The following is a 15,116-nucleotide window of genomic DNA, read 5'->3' as shown; positions in this document are numbered from 1 at the left end:
TATGTTACCCCCTCCCACACTATTTGCACTTGGTTCTCCCGGTATAGCTCCCTGAGTAAGCTAATGAATTCTGCCCCAACTCCCTCGTCCTCCAGGATACTCCAAAGCCGCTCCCTGTCTACATTATCATAAGCCGCTTTAATGTCCAGAAAGGCTAACCACAAAGGTCGGTTTTGCATTTTCGCCACCTCTATGCATTGGCTTACCACGAATAAGTTGTCGTCTAGTCTTCTGTCCTTTCGAAACCCATTTTGAAGCTCCCCTAATATCCTATCTTCTTCCACCCACTGCTCTAGTTCGAACTTCACTGCCTGCATTGCTAACCTGTACAGCACTGACGTGACGGTTACTGGCCTATACGAGCTTGGGTTTGTCCTGACTCCTTTGCCCTTGTACACTAAGTTCATCCTGCTCATTTGCCACGCGGCTGGTATTGCCTTTTCTTCTATCCTTGTTCTGATGGCTTGCAGTAGCTTTCCCTTGCTCTTTGGTCCTAACTGGTTAATCAACTCCATCGGTATCCCATCCGTGCCTGCCGCGGTATTCTTGGGGACCTTTTCCTCTGCTCTTTTCCATTTCAGCTTGTCCCCATCTATCTCCAGACCTTTCGGCCTACCCGCCGCGACATCTCTGTGTCGCTGCGGGGCCTCTTCATCCACCTTACCGAACTTCTCCGTGATGATTTTGTGCAGGTATGCTAATGCTTCCTCTCCCTTGAGCATCTGTCCCTGCTCGTTTTCTATAGTACCGCCTTCTGTAGGACTCGTACGTTTCCCTAATGCCTGCACATGGTTCCAAAACCTTCTCGGCGCGTCTCTACCCCTTCCTCGTATTTGCGTTACCCATCGCTCGCTGTCCCCCTTTATTTTCGCCTGCACTAATTGCTGCACTTCCTGTTTCATTTGCTTATACTGCTCCCATTTTAGGTCCACCTCCTCCTGATGTCTCCCCATCCTCTTGGCCTGCCTGTGCTCTCTAGACGCCTGTTTACGCCTCTCTATCGCCGCCTTTATTTCTTTGTTCCACCAGCTTTTGGGTGTTTTTTTTCCTCTCCATCGGTTGGACCCCTCTGCCTTGACTATTTTTTCCTGCATAGTCTTGATGAGCCTGTCATATTCCCACTCTTCTCCAGGATTTCTTTCTATGTCAGCCTCAATGCTTTTGGCTATATCCGCAATTTGTTTGCTGTTTAACTTTGTGCGCTGCTCCGGTCGACCCGTTTTTTCGCCCCCCAGTGTCCCAAAACTCAGGTTTATGCGCTTGTGGTCACTGCCCAGACTGTGGCCCCCTTCCTCATCTATGGTCATGCCATCCAACCATTCATAAAGTCCCTCTGAAATAAGGCAGTAGTCAATACTCGACTGTCTCCTACCACACTCCCACGTTATTTGACCCTCGCATTTTTGTTCCCTATTTACTATGATCAGCTTCTGGTACTCACACATATCTAGCATTAGATTTCCGTTGAAGTCGGTGTACCCGTCTAGATCTTCAATGTGGGCGTTCATGTCCCCTACCAATAGTACCTCCCCAGAACGCTTCAAATCTTTGATGTCCTTTTTCAGACACGCCACCAGTTTTTCGTTTTGTTCTTTGCTATCCTTACCCGTCCACAGGTAAGACACCCCTAAAGCCATCTCTCTACCCTCAACTATCCCTTTCATCCACACATGTTCTTTACAGTCTTCTTTCACTCTCTTCCAATTAGTTCCCTGCCGTACCAGCATACCTACTCCTCCGCCTTTATACCACCACGGCCTCTTTATACCACCACAGTCCTTATACCACCACGGCCTCTTCTGGTTGCGCAGGGCACCAGAGGCATGGGGAAGGGACCTTTCGGCAGCGTCGAGGATGTGCGCCGTGAGGCGTTGGGTAGCTTCTTCAACGTGTAGGAGCCCCATGAATGTGTGGTATAGTTTGGATGTCTCTTATGTGTTCCAGTTAGCTCTTTTTTTGTTGAACCTGTTTTTTAAAGATGAACTGCGTGGACCTTTACCTATATATGTTAGTGAGGTGGGGAAGTGGTCACTACCGTATGGGTCGGTACCCACACCCCACTGAAGACATGGAAAGAGAAATACAGACCCAAAAGCCAAGACAAGAAATGAGTGTGCGTTGTGTCCTATGTTATGGTATGTAGGCTGGTTCTTTTGAAAAGGCACTTTTCAGAGTATGTTAGAAACCTTTCTATCAGGTGACCCCGGGCATCCGTGCGAGAAGAGCCTCAAAGAGAATTGTGAGCATTAAGGATGTATGGTTTGAGCAGCTGGTCAACCAGCGCCTCGAAGACAGAGCTCGACAGTGCAAGATCAGGAGGTATATATAAGGAGCATACCGTTATCAACCCATTAATATTGATAGTATTGCTACAGTCTCAAAGACAGTGTTCAGAGTGACAGGGTGGCATGCTAAGCATTTCCGGGCGATTACGGCCACACCGCTAGAAGAGTGTGTGCGGCCATCCCTGTCCTTTCTGAACACCATGTAACTATTCAAGAAATTTGGGTGATTGGAAATAAAATGTGCTTCCGATACAGCCACTACACTTGGCTCATTATCATGCAGAAGCCGTACAAGTCGTCAAGACTACTGAGAAGGCCTCTGCAGTTGCATTGAACATTATTTTCTCTTCCGATTACGATGCGTTAGAGCTACTGCAGTGTGACTATTTACGTAAGGTCTTTCGGGGCTTGCACTCTTGGGAGGGGTTTTGTAACCTTATATGGAGGTTTTGATAGAGGGACCCGCTCCTTGCGCGGCGAAGCAGACAGGAACGGTCCCACATCCATGTCATCATCAGCTTTGAAAGGGGTACCAGGCGGACGGGACCCCCTGGACTTGGCATCCTTTCTGGTGACCTTCGTTTGAGCCGCGACCGCCTAGGGTGTCAATAGAACCCTTGGTTTCATAGCCTGTGCGGTGGGGTAGGGAACTGTAGGCGGCCGACGAGGTGGTGAGGCCGAGCCCACGTTTATTGGGGTTGCGCTGGCCGTGCCATGGTCAGGACGAGGCGAGTAGAAACAAGGTGCCGTTGCAGACCCGGTGCCGAGTGCTGCCTGTCCTGCGTGCTCGCTGGCCAATCCGCCGATGATGATGGTAGCGATGAAAAAGATGATAATAGTGGTGCTACAGGGCTCCCCCTCTAGCGCGTACCGCATTATGGGAAATGTGTGAAAATTATGTACAGGTATTTGCAATACTAGTGATCAGTAATATTTGCCTGTGGTCAATGTCCTTACACTGTCCTAGTCGGTCCAGGGAGGGCGTGCGGTGTGTGCATTTCCCTCGGGGGGCCTTGCCTGAGAATGTGCGCAGAGGTCGCCGGCAGCAACGGGCGTCCGGCGGTGCGTAAACTGCCAGGGGCGGTCAGGGGCCCAGGATATGTCCCGTGCAGCTTGAGTGCGCTGTCGTCTCCATAGAGCAAGCCAAGGAGCCGGTAAAACACTGCGTACGAGTGTAGGATGGCTCCGTTGCGTAGGCAGCTTTGTCGTTGCACGGAGCACGATAACGTGTGCGGAGGAAGCGCCGCAGTTCATGTCCAGCATCTGCAGGGTGGTGCTAAGACTCCGTTCGGGGGACATCTAGTTGGCGTCAGACTCGCGCGAGTCACTTGTGGGCCCGACGGTGGCTGCGAATTGGAAGGGTACTCAAGCGTGCGCGCTGAGGACACTGGCGAGGTGGGCGTGTACGGATCGTTGTTGGGCGTCATCCGACTACCGACGAGGAATGGCGTCCGCGCGGGAAGGGTTTTTGGCGTTGCCTACGACATCACTCGCGGTTGCGAAGCTGGACTGCAGGAATGATTGCAAAAGCAAAGCTCGAGCCGGCGTCTTGAGGGTCTTGTGCACATGTGTTGAGGTGCCGCCCTTGCGGGTGCCCTGACGTCTGTAGGTGGCGCTGTTGGGAATGCCTCTGTCTCGACGTCGCTTGAAGTAGTGGTGCCTGTGACGGCCAGCGAATGTGCCGGTGGAGGTGAAACCCCGTTGGAGTCTACACCGGGTGTAGATGGCGGTTGTTTACGCGACTGACGCGGAAAGGAGGTCGCCGCCATGGGAGTGGGTGGCACCCCGGTGCCTGCGCGTAGGGTGATAGCAACGGGCGAGGCGGGCGGTGGTCGGCGGGCGCCCGTGATATCGTTAGCCGCCAGTCCTCTAGTGGAAGGTGCGGCTCCCGTGCTGGATATGGAGAGCAGGGTGTCGGCGTTGGTGAGAGAGGACGTCGCCGTGCTGGGTGCCATGTAGGGTACCTCGTGTGCTGCAGGCGGCGGCGGGTCGTCTCCATAGCCATAGTGCTCGAGCACAGCAGCCTGAAGGTCGTCGTAGCAGCTTTCGCTGGGCGGTGGTAGGAACAAAGGCATTCCTATACCGTAGTGGTTTAGAACAGCGGCTTTCTGATCGTCGTATGCACGTGGGCCTGGAGCTGGCAGCTGGATGCACTCATTGAGATAAACAGGTATCTTCTCTAAAGTGACGAGGTACCTGGTTTCCTGGGACTGGATGTCGTGAACACAAAAAATGTTCTCCAGGATACCGAACCATGCAGCGTGGTTTGGGACGGAGTCAAACAGAATCAACAAGGGAAGGTCTGTGAGGGCGGGGAACGTTTCTTCGCGTGACGTCGTCCGCATTGTGGCTGGCGAAGCAGCGTTGCGAAGCCATGGCGAAGCCGCTTGTCCGGGTAACCAAATTGTAGGCGGGCGACGAGGTGGTGAGGCCGAGCCCACATTTATTGAGGTTGCGCTGGCCGTGCCAGGCTCAGGACGAGATGAGTAGAAACGGGGTGCCGTTCCAGACTGGGTGCCGAGTGCTGCGTGTCCTCCGTGCCAGCTGACCAATCAGCCGATGATGATGATGGCGCTGAAGCAGATGATGATAGTGGTGCTACAGAGCTACTGCGGTTTCCTCCGTCCCCATCTCCTCCGTGCCCTCACTTGTGGTTCGGGCCGGTGGAAACGAAACAGCTTATGCAGCAGCATCCCCACTGGACGTGGTTCCCAACACAGGCACTGCTGACTGAGCAGGCGGTTTGGTGGTGGGTTGGGCCACCGTAGGCAACCCGATGGGGGGCGGGGGGCGGACCAGGTCAGACTCGCGGTAGTGGGTCCCCGTCGAAACCAGACGCCGCTCCGCCCCCTGGCGAGCCACGGTGGCGTACTTCCCCAGGGAACCTCTTTCGCTCCTCTGGGAAGGTGATCTTTTCTGTGATTTTTATGTTTCTTATTTTCTTCTCACGTTGAACCTTCTCGCACTTTCTGGAGTACGCCGGGTGTGGGCCCTGACCGTTAATGCAGAGGAGCTGTTGTGAGCCACAAATATCAGTGGGATGGTCATGTTGGGCACGCTTGGCGTAGGTTATTTGGCCCCGACACGAGTTAGTACCATACCCGAACACGTGGCACTTAAAACAGCGCCGCGGATTCGGGATGTGCGCTTGGACGGAGCCCTTGATGAAACCAGAATATATGTGTTCTGGAAAGACGGAAAGGTCAGATGTCAGGATTATATGTCTAGGGGATACTACCTTATAGTCTCTTCTTATGGTTATGCACCTAACAGCCGTCACACCTTGACTTTTGAGGCATTCAAGAAGATCGGCGTCGGTCTCATTTGCAAGATCTGGCTCCGAGATCACGCACTCCGAGCTGTTGAGGCTGCGGTTGGGCGTGACCTTGATGTCAATATGGACACTTCGGGTCTGCTTCAGGCATTCTGTGGCCTGCTGTTGACTATGTACAACGATTGAGATCTCGCCGTTTCTTTGTCTGTCAGGTTTAGAGGATTCACCTTTTATACTTTCCAGAAACAGCGAAATGACGAAAATAAAGTGTAAAGCAAGAAGTCTGGCTTGTCAGAAGAGATTCAATTACCAATACGTAGGGGTAGTTATCTGGTTTTGGGATTGTCATGGTTGGCAAGGGTGGAATGGATGCTTGGGTTCGGCCCCTTTTAGAGGCCGACCATTGGGTTTGGTGAATTTAGGAAACACCATACAGCATGCATTAAAGCAAGGGCGGGGGTACTTTCTTCGTCAGCTTTACCCTAATAGCTGACGAGGTCCCGGAGCTGCCTGCCTGGTAAACAGACGAGAAGCCCATCCGTCGGAGCTTGACCTAGGCTGCGACGGCCACCGTTTGTGGTTTCTGCCCTTCACCTCACAACTCCTAGGCACGGTAGAAAACAGCACGAGTATGTCGGCTCGGGGATTCCGGTGTCGCCAATACAGTTACCAAGGTTACTCAAAATGCCCTGTGTGGGGGCCCAGCCAAACTGCTCATTGAAAGGGCTTCAAGTTTCGTCAGCACATTATGATTATAGTGTAGAAGGTGCGTATTGCGGAAATGTTCAAAAAATTACAATCAGAAGCAAGGGATGAGCGCTTAAACGAGTTTTCATATGTTTATTTTTTTATCCCAGGCCAGTTGAGATGTTGAACGTGTTGTTGTTCACACTGGTGACTTAGTCAGGCACCTAAGCACTGTTCTCTGACATTTTTCAGAGCACACTCCAAAGAAAAAAATCGAGATTTCACAAAAACTGCGTCTTTTTGCACATTCCTCAATAACTACACAGCCACTTCATGTCTCCAAATTATTCTTGCTTGCAAATAGTCCACATACGGGTCTCCAATTACCAATTGCAGAATTTTGTCAGTGGGATTTGTTAGATTACACCCCTGTGATTAGGAAAAGGCCAGTGGGATTTTTTTGTTTATACCCTTCTGACCGTGGATTTCAGTTTACTTTTTCTACAGTCACATAGCGCTCGCCATCTGTCGTAACTTTCTGGAACCATGCGCCTTCTGTAAAAGCTTGTGCTATATATAACGAAACTGTGACGAAGTATCGTTAATGTCAACTGAGGTAACACTTCCCATGGGCAAGTCTGCATTTGAGTGCACCATCTTGGTACAATTTTCTTTCGATAGGATTCTAGTAAAACGCGAGTTCTAAGCGTTTGCCAGTACAACATGACCCCGGTAGGACCCGATCTGTTTCCAGGACGCGGAAGTTCCAAAATGTGTACGTCATGGTGAACTACCTAATTATGACCAAAAATACCTGAAGAGGTGTTATGCCCATTAGTGTCATTAGTATTGTGGCCCACCCGGGCATCGCTGGGTACTACCGCTAGTGTAAACATAAAACTAATAGCGATCTAAAAACACAGCCATAAAAGCGGCATATTGTATGTTCGTTTAGTTGAGGAAACATATACTGTTATCTTTGTGCGATGTAATTCCTATGCTCAGCCGGTTACCGCATTCGCTATATACGCCTGATGTCTTGTTAATGAAATCTTGATTTGCCGAATATCAAACGCTTTCCTTATTTTACGAAAAAGAAATGGAGTTAGTAATTTTTTCGAACATTGTTATTTTGTTCTTAAGACCGAGCGAGAATAAGAAAAGCTTTTTTTTTGGAAAGTATGTTTCGTCTGCTTGTTATTTGATGGCTTTCGAAAAACGGTACAGTCAGGATTTCTTAAGAAAACGAAGCGAACTACAACAGGCATATCATCGTTATTTTCGCTTCACTTGTCCAAACCTTTCTGTAACAAACATTCCTTTTTTGACAAATATTGTTCCCTTTCAATGCTTGTAAGCGTAAAAAAATTGTTCGGAAGTTTATTCATTGTGTAGAACAGTCTGTGCGCAGGTGTTTACCACTATATTTACCCACGCTGATAAAAGTGGTGCTCATTATGCCTGCTTGCCCACGGACAAGTTACTTTAAACAATACTTTTGCAGTGCGTGCTGTTCATTCCCCTTGATTAGGTCCTTAAAGCTACCTGTTAATTTCGCGCGCCATCGCACATTTACCATTTGTTCTGATGGTAACGCTCTTAGCATTTCGTAAATCACCCGCCGCGGTGGCTCAGTGGCTAAGGCGTTGCGCTGCTGAGCACAAGGTCGCGGGTTCGATTCCCGGCCGCGGCGGCCGCTTTTCTGATGGAGGCGAAAAGCAAAAACGCCCGTGTGTGCGAGATTTCGGCGCACGTTAAAGATCCCCAGGTGGTCAAAATTAATCCGGAGCCCTCAACTACGGCGCGCCTCATCGCCTGCGTTGCGTCGGCGCGTTAAACCCTACAATCAATCAATCATTTCGTAAATTTATATCCACCAGATTCTGGTCTTCAACTGAGCCTGTACTGCGGAATTGCGCTGCTCAGAAGAAATTTTGAATTTCCTGTCGGCCCCAACTTTAATTCATTGTTGTCTGTAGCTCTAAGCCGAAGAAAATTCTGCCATGTTTTATCCTATTCTTTGATTATCTTATGTAGCTGTAAGCCGATCTCCGGCATTCTGGTCGTCTAATGGTGGGGTTTCCATTTACGCAAAGAAGCAGCGTTCACACACTTCTGAATATTGTACAAAAGATATATTTCCTACGCTTGCTCTCGGCTATTTGTCGCAGTTGTATGTCCCCAAAATACTTGTTGACGGTGGCAAGGAACTGCCTTAGAAGAGCTCGTTTATTCAGAGAATAACTTTTTTCAAAGAATGTCTGTTAGTGTTTTGAAGTAAAGAATTGGAAATAGTCACTATTTTTACATAATAAAATTCAAGTTCGTGTCGGCACAATTGTCCTCGAGGTGCTCCCTCACGCAGACTGGAGAGCGTAAGAAGGACGCGGTCGACCAGGTGTTGTATGTGCGGTTCGCTTTAAACCATACCTAACAACCAATGGGACCTATTTTTTGCAGTGTTGTCGTCGCATCTCGTCTACGGATTGTGAGAGTAGAAATAACACTACAGACTACGATTTGGTTGTTTGTTTTCTAACAAGCACGTTGATGCTCCGATTCTTTTCCTGTATTTGAAGCAGAGAACCCGTTGTTTTGCATCGCATAGTGTTGGGCGACATTGTTGGGTAGTGAAAGGGTGCAATGTGGTCTTAATTAAAAAGAATCTCTTTGTTGGATATATTATGTTTTGGTTTATTCAGACAGTTTTACAGTGGCTAGTGCCCCCAGACCGCAGCCTGCAAAACAGGCGCAGCCGCAGGATTCCTTTTGGCTCGAATCCGCGCATCTTTTCATTTCCTGCTCGTACGACACTCGCCGTTTTTACTTGTTCTTTGCATTGAACAAGTGGGCGGAAATAAATGTCGTTCACTAAAAGACCCTCCCCAATTCATGGTAAGTTTGAAATGCGACGTTGAAAACGTGCTTCAAACAAACGGTTGGTGGTGCCTCAAACTCATGGCGTAGAAAGCGCACCGCCAAAACAAAACTTACGCCGTTATCCTCTTTTGGAGATCTTCCTATCTTGCAAGCTAACATGCAAATTATAGTATATTTGCCTGAAAAGAAGTTTGAGGTAAATATACTTAAATATACGCACCAAAAAATATATCGCCACGCCAACGATAACTCCGAACAAAATCCTGATCTTGCAAGCAATGTCCCACTTGTCCAGCATGCCTTTGCTGCCCTACAAAAAGAAAGACGAAACAATTTTTGTCTTCTACAGTACAAAAATGTGCCCGCATTGCTATACAAGTAGAATTAAACTTCCATCTGTCCAAATTCTTCAGTCCTAAAGAAGTTGGACACATCTTTGGTGCCATTTACAACGGCATTTCATAACTCAAGTTTCCTGCAAGAACCCGCAGTCTCCGAACAGTATTTTGGGGACAACGGCCGACGAAGTATGGAGAACAGTTTCTAGGGGCACTGAAATGGTAAAATCTTCGCAGTCATCAAACAGCGCGAACGTGACTGGGCCAAAAAAATACAGGCGAGACCTGGACTGATTATAAACTAAATTTATTTCAAGAAAACAACATTTACCCACATACGCCTGTGGTCATGCGCAATGACTGTGCACATCGATAAAAACAGGGCAAGTTTTTTCATGGTCCTTCCCCACTCACAACTCTTTTCTCAGCCAACCAAATTTATTATGCTACAGTGATAATAAAATGTAGGTTATGCAGCTCTCTCCACGAATTTAATGTGACGAGATTACACTACTTGTCTTGTTTGATTGCTGTGTTCCTGCGATATATTTATGTCACTGAAGGTGGGGGTGCACTTGCTTTTTTTTTTTTGGAATGAAGTGACAAGCGTCTGCAGGCTCTACTTTTCAGTGACAGAAGGTTTTCCTTCAGTCTGGTATTCTTTACTGCTGCAACAATTTTCAACCACAATAAATACGAAATTAATAAGAAACATAGCCCGGAATACTATTCCGTACGTAAAATAATTTCCTTGAATGGAAGCATGCTCTGAATACGCATCTGAAATTAAGGAGATGTGGATTGCTAAAAGAAGGAATGTTTAAAGTTACTGTGAACTTTTTACAAAACTAAAACTCAGACGCCAATTAGCGACAGTACATCAAAATTATTATTTGGGCTTCATCTCCCGCGGTACCTCCGTGGGTAAGGCGTCTCTCTGCTGAGAACGTGTTCGCGGGTTTCATTCACGGCTGCAGCGACCGCTTTTCTGCTGGAGGCGAAAAGCAAGAACGCCCGTGGGTACGAGATTTCGGCGCACGATAAAGATCCCCAAGCGTTCAAAATTAATGCGGATACCTACACTACCGCAGGCCGCATCGCCTGCGCTGCGTCGACGCGTTAAGCCCTGCTATCAATCAGTTGTTCTGGCTTCACAGATGAAACAATATCAAAAACTTTATTAGTGAACGCGGCGTGCATCCTTACGATATATGGATCATGCGTGTATCTGCAAAGGTCTATACGTGTTTCTTCTTTTACTCTGATACGCGTGTAAACATTGCTACATTTGGTACAATTCTGCGGCAGGTTTTCGAATGCAACTCTTCGTTTACACCCACCAACATTGTGCGATAAAAATGATATGTAAATATGGACAATAAACGAAATTGTGTGATTATGTTCCACAATAAGGTATTGTCACCTGAGAATATGCGTTATTCCATGGTCCTCTAGTTTTAACATTCTCTTAATGTAATGCAAATAATGGTTTACCTCTTTGGCGGCCGAGTGATATCTGAGGCTTTAGTGATATAGCAGGCTATTGGAGCCTAAAAATATTTGATTTATTGCTTGCATAGCACAAGGCGTACGAATAGTGCACATTGAATATATTGAACTTTAAATATATTGAATATATTTGTATTCAATATAAGTTTTATGCTGGCCTTGGAATATGAGGAAACATACGTAGATATTATTCAGCGCACCTGAACAGTTCAACTCCACCCCGACCCAGCAACATGTGTCACCTAAAGTTAACGTGAAGGGTCCTTCAAAGAGATGCCACATGAAAGCCCATGCCTCCTACGGGTGATATTTTCAAACAGCAAAGTGCCACAAGCAAATAAAGCCAGATAAATGCGTGTTTAAACCATGACTGTGAAGGTCCCGGGACAGGTGGGCCAATTTACCAGTCTACGCCACCACACCTCCCCTCTACACTACCAGTACCCGAGAACGAGGGAACAGTTCTCAACCCAGCTACCTTGTTTATCTCTCTACTACCGCGCCTGAAACCACCGCCTTTGCCTAAGCGGCTGCCACTCGTGCAACCACTACCCACCTAACCATAATCGGCAACTCTCAGCAAAGCTGCCGACATAACCTCAAGGGAAGAGCATCCGAGCAGCACTGAATCTCTTGAGAGCCGTCGTCGACCTGCCTAAACTCCAAATTGTGTGAAACCCAGGCCATGCCTCACTCCCTGGGAATGAAGCAGCGCAAGGTGCCGCCCATGAGCTTAATTAACTTTACGGCGTTCCCAACCTGGCCAGGCTTCTGGGCCTCTGCGACTTCCACTCTCCATCATCTTACCCCCTGTCTCACCTACATCTTATCGCGCTACTCTCACAAACGCCGAAGGTATCCTTCATCCCACCCTTTCTTCGTCATCGAAGGACAACTAATCTGGTACGGACAACATTCGAAAGACATTTTTTTACCTGAACTGGTGCAGATTAGTACCATGACGTGCAGACCAGTGTCCAGTGCTGCTTGGGATACCAACTGAACATATGTTTGGGTATACCAAATGAACATATGCTGCCCCAGTTGCAACAGTACAGCCAGTTAAGGTTACAAAAGCGTCTCTTGTCACACACTTATAAACCACAATCCCCTGCTGAATCTCCCCTCGCCATACTTTAAGTATAACTGCCCAGATTGTCAAGTAGCTTCCACCACTGCCCAACTCATTTTGCTGCCTCCTCACCTCCCCGTCTATTTCCCTTCGGCAATTTTGTAGCTGTGGTATTGCAGGTTAGCCAGCTATGACCTGAAGGAGCATCTCAGACTGATTCAGGGGGCCACCAAGCAGCGGCGAAGTGCGGCTTCCTGAAATTAGGCGGCCACCCACAGTTTTTTGTTCACAAGAAAGCTGTGTCCCTTCCTACTCTACCACAACCAGAACTAGAGATACCGACCGTCCCGTTAGCAGATGGACACAAAAATTACTGGGTATGGACGGTGCTCTCTGGAAGCTGGTGCTACACTTTTTCTCCAACCTCAACAGCGTCACGTCGCTTGCAGTGCGATCTGCCAGTGCCTGCATAAAATGGAGCTGTCGTTCCAATAAATACCGATTGTAACGATCAGTACCTATATTACCAGTCATTCAAGAAGATTTACGATTCAGTGTAGACCCACTTCTTTGTTATGAAAACTTCAACTCACACAAGGAAACCTAACCCGTAAATATCCGCATGGTGGACTTGCATTGTTTCGCGCACTTGCGCTCATTCAAACATACGAAAACTATCCAATTTCGTTTTACGTCTGAAAGCGTTTTTTTGTGTGAAGCTCGTCTATGCACGTAAAACAGTCCATAGGGAAGTCTTGAGTTCCTCTAATACAGCTCCAGTAGGAAGAATATGGGCGTGGAAGTGGCGTCGTTCTTTTTCCAAAACAACGTCGTTCCCCCAAACCGAGGCGCTCTTCAACAGCAACTTTATTGAAGGTTCGGCGTTTCACCATGACGGGAGAATAACTTCTGGAATCTCCTACGGAGCGGGTTACCAGCAAAGCAATTGGCTAATATTGGTATGAAAACCGCGCCTCTCCGAGTGATGCCTGCGGGAAGGACAGCAGGTATTTTTAGAATAGCGTTTGAGTCACTCCTCCGTACAGTACTGGCGGGAACCAGGATAAAACAAATTGCCTTGGCATATATGATTATCGTTGCCTATACGATATGTTCACTAAAAGTGCGATGCGAATAGGTTGCACGGAATCTTTCATCGTATTCCTTTGCAAAGGCACTTATTTCAGCTAGTTTTGTAGACGAGCCTTCGGCCGATGTCGAATATAACCTGCAGCCTCGACATCACATTCACTGCAGCTACTTTTTCCAATATCACTATATATGATGCTATGACAGAGCCTCCACAGAAGCTGAAGGCAAACCAAAAATTCCGGCGACATTACTCACCGCACACTTACCATTGAAAGCAGAAAGCGCGGCAGGCACAAAAGGCCTGATATTAGTCGGAGACTGGAACGGAGCACATACAGTGTGGAGCTACGAGTACGCTACGTCAGAGGGAAACAAGCATCAATACCATTCAACACGCCCTTTAGCCGTTCTCGCTGACCCAACACATCGAAATCGTATTGGGAACGGCATAACAAGCGACACTAGTCTCGGCCTCACGCTGACCAAAAACTTCCCGCATGCGGAGTGTAAAAATATGAAAGAGCCGTGGGGCAGTGTATACTATTTGTCGAGGCTATTATCCCTACCGCTCCTTTACACGCGACCCTGAAATCCATGAAAATAACTGACTGGACCACTTTTCGCAAGCCAAGAGCTCAAAGCTGCACCAGCGTCCTAAAATGCCTTGTGCAATGGATTGTTAACCTGACACGGGACGTAAACAAATACACGAAAGAGATCGCCCTCACCACAGATGTGCCTGCAGTCGATTCCTGCCTCCTGGAACTCTTGGAAGTACGAAAAGGCTCGAACAAAGATGCGCGCAGGGAACGGCAAAGAAAAAGAAGCTCCTTCGCCCCTTTATGGACACCACAAGCAGTTAGGCGGAAAGTCGGAAAACAACCAGCTCTTGCTACAGTCCCCTCCTGGCAGCGATGACGAGATACTCGATGAGCTTAAAAACAAGTACAATGGCACAACTTTAGCTCCCGTTCCTCATCGCGCGAACGATGGCCGTCCCATACGCGATCTGGACAAGCCAATAACGACACAGCAGGTCTGGCAGGAACTGGAAGCTCTGACCTCAGACACCTCTCCAAGCAAAGACAAGGTAACAGACAAGCGTCTCAGGAACGTTAAGCGCACAAGCATCCAATCCTTACCGGGGTATTTAATGAGCACAGGGAACGGGGCAAAGTACCGGCTCAATTAAAACACGGCGAAATGGGGCCCATTCGGACGCCAGGCAAACCTACGGAGCTGTACTCACTGGGACTAATTTTGTAACGTCGTCTGCATGGAAGCTTTTTAAGCGTGTAATACTTGCTCGCCTGCACTGATATATAGAAGGCGAAGAGAATTATCCCCTGACAATGTTTGGCTTCCTTCCCTATCGGTCAACTCATGACATCGTCATTCAACTGAAGGAAGACGTCTTGGCGCACATTACCCTTCAGGCAACTAGGGTTAGCCTCACTGTCGATTTGAAAGGAGCGTTGTACAATGTGAGCCTTGATGCCACTCTCAAAAACCTACACCACAGCAACTGTGCAAAACGAATGTTCCGTTATATCCAGGCTTTCCTCACGTATCGAACCACGACTGTAGGTATGGGAACACTGAGAATGGCTCTGCAAACCATGACCAACGGATGAACGCCGCAAGGAGCGGTGCTTTCGCCAACGTTATTTATTATAGCTATGGTGAAACTCCCGCAACAACTTACCACCATCAAGGGAATTAAACATGCGCTCTGCACAGATGATGTCACGAATTGGAAAACTGGTTGGTTAAGAGGCGACATGCAGGATGCGCTCGAGTAAACCGTGACGCAGTCCAAGCACACGCCTGTGGTCGCGGTTTTCAATGCTCCCCGGAGAAGTGTCAACTCATAATTCTGAGCAGCAAGCCACGTGGCAAGCTTATAGAACCCTCCATAATACAAATAAAGCTCCAGGGTAGCGGTATCTCTATAGTCCCAACCATTGGTATACCAGGAA

This window comes from Haemaphysalis longicornis, unplaced genomic scaffold, assembly GCF_048455015.1.
Source record: "Haemaphysalis longicornis isolate Haplotype H1 unplaced genomic scaffold, Haemaphysalis longicornis Haplotype H1 scaffold_3, whole genome shotgun sequence".
NCBI classification, from domain to species: domain Eukaryota; kingdom Metazoa; phylum Arthropoda; class Arachnida; order Ixodida; family Ixodidae; genus Haemaphysalis; species Haemaphysalis longicornis.
The sequence above is the reverse complement of the archived record's forward strand: the minus strand, read 5'-3'. Positions refer to the sequence as shown.